This window comes from Calliopsis andreniformis, unplaced genomic scaffold (assembly GCF_051401765.1).
Source record: "Calliopsis andreniformis isolate RMS-2024a unplaced genomic scaffold, iyCalAndr_principal scaffold0048, whole genome shotgun sequence".
Classification (NCBI taxonomy): Eukaryota; Metazoa; Arthropoda; class Insecta; order Hymenoptera; family Andrenidae; genus Calliopsis; species Calliopsis andreniformis.
In genome coordinates, this window is record NW_027480457.1 from 650,745 (window position 1) to 658,290 (window position 7,546).

Consider the following 7,546-nt stretch of genomic DNA (forward strand, 5'->3'; position numbering starts at 1 on the left):
ACTCTGAAACTCTCTACCCCTCTGTCCTCTCTGCCGAAAAACCCCTTACAGATTATAAATTATTTTTCGGCTATCCCCTCCCGGGGGCCTGTTTGCCATGCACTGCGGCCATCCCGGCTGTGCACTGTTACCGTCAAAGGTACAAGGCACTTATGATCTTTTCCATTACCCAGATATTTCTTATGACTCGATGTAGTATTGAATCTTATGAACGTAATGGTATTTAGCATACGACACACATTTATTTATTTGTGTATAACATTTACATCCGTCACATTCAAAATACCACTACATTCACATAATTCGTTCTTTACAGACATCGATGGAATTTATTGCAACGATTACTTTTTAAATTTAAAAATAAGCAGGCAATACATGTTTTACAAAATTGTTTATAAACTTTGAAAAATTGTTCTCTTCTCTTTGTAAAATCATTGACGCATTGTGATTTGTATGTGTAACAGCTTTTCGATTGAACATTTAGTATATACGTATTGTTTCACTCGCAATAATACTCTTTCTGTCTCTTTCGCGCTGTCTTTTTCTATATTTACAAGAAACATCGCGAGGTGAAAATTTCCGATTTTGATAAAACTTTGCAGAATTGTTGAGTAGCCGAAAATATTCGAGATGTATCTTTTTATCGGCTCTAATTCATGTTAAGTGGGTGAAATCCGCCCCAATGTTTGCCAACGTAGAAAACATTTCGCCTAATATCTCGCAAGCTACTGCGTGTAGCAAAATGTTAATCGATCATTTTGCAAATTTGTATGCAAATTCTATGGATAGATTACATTTACCGATTGATCTATATTTTCATCGATGCTGATGGTAACATGACCAAATTGTTTAAGATATTAACCATCAACGCTTCTAACGGCAAATCATTGAACTATTTTTCTGTTAAAACGTGTGCAAACGCAAATTACGCTTTACGCCTTCAAGAACTGTTAAATTGAGGAAAATCGCATTTCCACGATATTGTGCTAGTTCAAGGAAGGGTGGTCTGGTGTGCTATGAGTGAAAAAACCATTAAATCATGATATTTGCAAAAATGTCACTTCGGCAGCCATCGTGCTTGTTTACAACAGCGTGTGTTTCATGCTTACAGTTTGTAATTTTACACTTTTCTCAACGTATAGTGTTTATTGAAGTTTAAACGTACCAGAGCACCCTGTGGTAAAGTCTACCCGTGGGTGCTGTACCCGCAAAAAATTCATTTATGCAAGTATCGAGACGTAAAGCGTAATTTGCGAAACCGTTTGTCTCTCTCGCTCATCGCGTATACGTGTATAACTTTCTTTGCTTGTGTGAACGCACGCACACAGCTCAAAACACAAGGAGTCTGCCCCCTTAAGGGGGTACGATAGTCACGTGACATTTCGAAATTGCCAGGTCGGTATCTGCTATTACAGTTTTCGTTACAGAAATAGTATTATCCACAGACACGTGGCTGCTTGATGAACGCAAGATGGAGCCTTTCTATGATTTCGAATTCGGGAGGTAGCTTAGAAAATTTCCCCCTCTACTGCACACACTACTATACGAGCTATGTGTACGTGAACTCGACGCTTCGCGACGGACTTCGGACATTTGCGGAAAGTAGAGAGAGTGCGAATATGAGTCTTACTCTCTCACTCTTGAAACGCCATATTCAACTGTTCAAATCTCTGCAAATGGCACGAGCCACGCGCAATGTTTCCGATTGCTGAGGTACTTATTTTCAGTGATTCAACATAGCACTGAATCGTTTAAATGTAGTAGTATTTATCAAACGACACATGTTATTTGTTGTGTATAACTTTTACATGTGTCATATTCTAAATACTACTACATTCATATTATTCATTGTTTTCCCACATGGATACGATCTATCACAACGATAATTACATAATATATTTTTAAAATTTTGAAATAAGTAAACAATACATGTCTTAAAATTTTTTATTTAAAAAATAAAACTAGATCTAGATCTAGATCCCCTAGATTTAGTTCTGGCAGAATTAATGGGAATGTTTTTCCCATTAAAACATTTTCTTCGTAAAAGGGCCCGCCAAGTATGTTTTATTTTTTTTAAATTTTTCATAGCGCACACTGGACTATTCACATAAACTATAAAAGGCTTATGTACTTGGCTTTATTTCATTTCGATACTTTATAAAAGCGAAATAACCACGATTTTTGCAAATGTACTGGGTGTACATTTTTACACCGACAATGTTTTTGCTGGGATAGACTGATAGTGTTTTCGTAGAGATATATTGACAATATTTTTGCTGGGATCGGAATAATCACGATTTTTGCGAATGTACTTGATGCATGTTTTTACACTGATAGTGTTTTTGTTGGGATTTAATTATTTTTTGCAAAGTTTACCCCCTTTCTCCAATCAACACAAAGTGGGGTACACCGATAGTGTTTTTGTGGGGATACATTGACAATATTTTTGCTGGGATCGTAATAATCACGATTTTTGCGAATGTACGTGATGCGTGTTTTTACACTGACAGTGTTTTTGTTGGGATTTAATTATATTTTGCAAAGTTTTACCCCTTTCTCCAGTCAACACAAATGTGCTAATATTCATATATCACTTTGTCGCTACTATTTATTTACATAGACATTCAGTATTTCGATACTTCTTAAGACCGGAATAACCACGATTTTTACAAATGTACTGACTGAGTGTACATGTTTACACAGACAATATTTTTGCTGGGATTACAATTATACAATACCCCGAGCACAAATTGTTGGGTGCGGGAGGAGAAACACCGTTGAATAGCTTTGCAGGTGTTAAAGAAACAATAATTAAGAAAACAATCCCGTATCTTCTGCCGTGTTATGATTTTGGGAGAAAAAGGAGGAAAAACAACCACAGCCGCAACCATTAGAGTCAAAATCGCAAAATACAGAAATAAATCCAGAATAGAAAAGTCGTGAATAAACGTGATTTATAAGTTATAGTCACATAAAAGTAAAATAAAAATCAAATTAGAAGCTTCTTATGCTTATAACTATAACTGTAACTTATAAATATACATGTTAATTAACAATATACATGTTTACTTATGATTTTCGTTTTCTATATCTATTTAGGGCTGTTGTAACCCTGATAGTTGTGGCTGTGTTGTGATTGGAGCTGCAAAAAGTAATAATTACTTTCTATAATTAAGAAATTTATTAATAAGATACTTTTTGTGTTTTTATTTTTGTCGTTTTATGATACTATACTTTTTAGTAAAATATGTATACTTATGATTTTCCTTTCCTGTCCTTTCTACTTATTATTGCTACTGTAACCCTGATAGTTGAGGCTGTTATTCTAATTCGGACTGTGCGTACGATATTTCCATTTCATTAAAAGAATTTTAATAATTAGTAACTGTTGGAATCGCTTAAAATAAGAGATCCAACGGGGGTCCGGATGAGGTGAGAATGAGGGTACAGAAAGAAACAAATACTCGATTAAATTTAAGTCGGCCCTTACAAGGGCTTAGGTACGACGTTTATTTTAATCTTTGCGTGTCTTTGGGGGGCTGGGGGTTGTTGTGGTCCTCGGCGGCTCCTTGGTGGTTGGCGGTGGATCCGAGGGCCTGGTCTTTGGACGCCGGTCAGCGACGTTGGCGTCTGAAACGAAAATAGCGGCAGAACCGCGACGGTAAGCGAGAGCGTAAGTCAAGCTATACCAAATATTACCGACTCCTGGCTGTGACAACAAGCCTGTATGGAGGGGATAGCAATACCTTGCTTGTAACGCAAAGGTAAAGCAGTGGACTGTATGATCGACTTTCCTTTAAAATTAAAGGGATCGTCGACCTGCAAGTGCGTAGAGAGGAGAAACCTCTTCTCTACGTCTTATGCGCCTTTTAAAGAGGTGCACGTCGGTTGAATCCCTGCGAGAGCAGAGATTCGCGAGCGTTGAGATGCACTGTCCCTAGCTGGTGCTAGGCTCAGAGGCAGGTGACGGCCAGAGTCTCCACTACACCGTTCACCGCGCCGTGTGCATCTATTCGTCACACGGGGGTTGCTTCTAAACGGTTAGTACAGCGCGAGTAACGTAGAGGTGATAAGCACTTACGTTTACTCTATCTGGATTTGCCCGTCAAACAAGGCTCCTGAGCAGTGGGCTCGATGCTCTTCCGACGATAAGCAAGCTCAGAGAATCGTGAAAATCACCGATTCCAAGAGTGCATTCAATCGTTGGAATTATCTCTTTTGGCAGGCTGATTCGTCTGTCGCACGTATAATGCGTGTTATCCGAACAGACGAATAGATTCAGTCGCCAGAGAAAATCGTTCGATTAGCGAGGATTTCGCTCTTTGAGTTCTTCGAGTTCTTCGAGCTTGTTGGAGAAACCAATAAGCTTTATTCCAAGTAACCTCGAAATGGCTATACTTCTGCTAATTGAACTGTTCCCTGTCAAAGACTGGGACAAGACCTGTGCTGCCAGACTGAGGACGCAAATCTTGAGAATTACCCCCTCCACTACGCATACTAACGCACGGGGCGCGTATCCGTGAGCTCGGCGCTTCGGACAGTTTCGGGCAGCTTCGGGAGGTCGAGAGAGAAGGTGGATCGTGATACGCACTCTCTCATTCTTTGAAATGTTTACATCCCAATCGCTAGCAAGCGGCAAGCGGCACGGCACGCACCTTGCGCGAGCTTTCCGATTGCCTGGATATTTTCAGTGTCCAACTTAGAAAAGTATTCTAATGAAAAAAAATTTCAAAAATTTTTTCTGCAGAAAAACTCATTTTAAGACCCCCTGATTACGTTTTAACTAATAAAAAGAGAGCTTTTTTTTAAAAACCGCATATGTTTATTAACCGAATTGCATTCAAACGACTGAATGAATTTCAATGAAACTTTATATCTAAATTTTATATTCACATCTCAAGATCTTATTAGATTTAGAGCAAAATCGATGCATGGATTATTGTTGGAATGGGTAAAGGGATTGTTTTCTTAAAGCAGTAAAAGGGGCGGAGATCCTGGCAGGGACCGAAAGCGACAACCGTAGTCAGTCCGAGAGAATTAGACAACCAGTGCGGATCGCAAAGCTTCCAGCATTCTCCTTCTCATACAATATTCTTTTTAAACATAACGATTACTAATTATACTGATCCACGAATACACTGCGTGTATAGATTAAGAAGGAATAATCACATAATAAACAGTGTGTTATACGTGTGTGTTTTATTTTCTTAACCTTTAAGAAAGAAATTTCTAACAATTATGATACTTACCTCTTATAATTATATTTATATTACACATATATTTTTTACTATTAGGTGAGAAGATAAAGATTTTCATTTGTAAAGTTAACGTAACGCGATTTAGTCTGGAAAACACTGCTCTTATCGTATTAACCCTTTCTAGTTCAGAATTAATTGCACTTCAAAATTCAAGATTATCACAAAATAAATACTCTGATACTGAAAATTCGTCAAATGTAATAGACTAAGAGTCCACTCTTAACCAGTAACGTGCACGTTGTCACAACCTTCAATATAAAATATTTATATTGGTAATTATTTAAAATAAGAGCCTCCTCACCGATTTCTTTGAATCTTTTTTATATCATGTATCTTGATACGTGGATTAATTTTTCTAAATGAAATAATTGTCGCTCTCTTCTCGTTTTCGAGATAAAAATTTTTATATGCTTGAAAATTATGGTGGCAGGCCGAGGGTAGGTAGCAAAAAGGGAGTTTGAGTTGGGTTAGAGCTAGGGCCAGTGAAAGATATGTTTCGAGTTGGTTAGAGCTAGGGCCAGGAAAAAAGATATTTCGGGTTGGTTAGAGCTAGGGCCAGGAAAAGAGATATTTCGAGCTGGTTAGAGCTAGGACCGGGAAAAGAGATATTTGGAGTTGGTTAGAGCTAGGATCGGGAAAAGAGATACTTTGAGTTGTGTTACGTCCCCGTAACTTTTGACAGTAGTTACTAGAGCCTATATGTATATATATATATATACAATTTTATTTCCGGTTCGGTTCCAAAAGGTCTTAACGGAAACATTCTCGCGTGACCGAATTCGAATTCTTTCGTGGCCCTAGCTCTAACCCAACTCAAAGTATTTCTTTGCCCGGTCCTAGCTGTAACCAACCTAGCTCTAAACAAGCAGTGTGTTCCAGACTAAATCGCGTTACGTTAACTTTACAAATGAAAATCTTTATCTTCCCACCTAATAGTAAAAAATATATGTGTAATATAAATATAATTATAAGAGGTAAGTATCATAATCCATGCATCGATTTTGCTCTAAATCTAATAAGATCTTGAGATGTGAATATAAAATTTAGATATAAAGTTTCATTGAAATTCATTCAGTCGTTTGAATGCAATTGGGTTAAGAAACATATGCGGTTTTTAAAAAAAAGCTCTTTTTTTATTAGTTAAAACGTAATCAGGGGGTCTTAAAATGAGTTTTTCTACAGAAAAAAATTTTCGAAATTTTTTTTCATTAGAATACTTTTCTAAGTTGGAAACTGAAAATATCCAGGCAATCGGAAAGCTCGCGCAGGGTGCGTGCCGCTTGCCGCTTGCTAGCGATTGGGATGTAAACATTTCAAAGAATGAGAGAGTGCGTATCACGATCCACCTTCTCTCTCGACCTCCCGAAGCTGCCCGAAACTGTCCGAAGCGCCGAGCTCACGGATACGCGCCCCGTGCGTTAGTATGCGTAGTGGAGGGGGTAATTCTCAAGATTTGCGTCCTCAGTCTGGCAGCACAGGACTGGGACAAGACTGACTGCGAGACTTGCGCGTGCTCCGCGAATGCGCGGAATACGCTCGTTAGCCGCCACGCGGCGCTCGCTAATCAAACTGTGTCCTTTTCTAATCTTCGACAACTTTCTCTCTCTTTCTTTCAGGCTCGAACAGCTGACACAGGTCGTTCACCTGTTCGAGTTCAACTGTAATTATCTAAAAACGAGTCCTTCGTCAAATTCACCGTGTTTGTTATTAGTGACACTGAATCGCCAACCGAAGGCGACCTTCGGTTGGGCACGTCGATCAATATACAACGGCTTTTCGTAACGAAATAGAGTTCTCAATATATTAACTCTTTTTTAAACAGTAACTGTATATAACTTACATACTTTTAAGCACAAAAAGCTTCTAATTTGATTATTAATTGGTGCTTGATTTACAAAAATTTCGACCTCAATTATCTATAAATATTAAAACTGATAAGCGCATAAATAATGCTTATGCCTAAATAACTGAAACCATAAAATAAATTTAATTAATAAATTAAACTCAAAACACAAACTCCTTTATTACTTTCATTTAAAGTACACAGTTATAGAGATAATAATACTCAGATACATAACCTCTATCTCAACAAACTGTCAAACGAAAATCATATAATCATCAAATTTACCTGATGTAAAATAATATTCACAGCATTTTAAAAAAAAACCGGCAATCAGTACACGATTACTAAAAATAACACTGCTAGCTTATAAACATTTTAGAAGATTTTAGTAAAGAAGTTTCACGATATTATGCATATTATTCATTCATACTTGGCGCAAATCTCT